This window comes from Morone saxatilis, unplaced genomic scaffold, assembly GCF_004916995.1.
Source record: "Morone saxatilis isolate NCDOM2014 unplaced genomic scaffold, NCSU_SB_2.0 Contig8, whole genome shotgun sequence".
Taxonomy (NCBI): domain Eukaryota; kingdom Metazoa; phylum Chordata; class Actinopteri; family Moronidae; genus Morone; species Morone saxatilis.
In genome coordinates, this window is record NW_023340257.1 from 16,372,902 (window position 1) to 16,373,238 (window position 337).

The following is a 337-nucleotide window of genomic DNA, read 5'->3' on the forward strand; positions in this document are numbered from 1 at the left end:
AGACACACAGACAGACCACACAGACAGACAGACACAGACAGACAGACAGACAGACAGACACACAGACAGACAGACAGGATCTGATATGCAGGAGCTTCAGTGTTGAAGGGTTCATGTACAGTAAAGCAGGTACGTCACTGGGGACAGCTTCATTCTCATTAGTCTGCAAAGATGAATTATGGTTACTCACTTTCAAGAGCAGAGAGACGAAAGATGAAAAAGACTGACATCATATGAAGCTACAGCCAGCAGACGTTAGCTTAGCATAAAGACTGGAAACAAGGGGAAACTGTTAGCTTGGCTCCGTCCAGAGGTAACAAAATCCACCTCTAAAGCT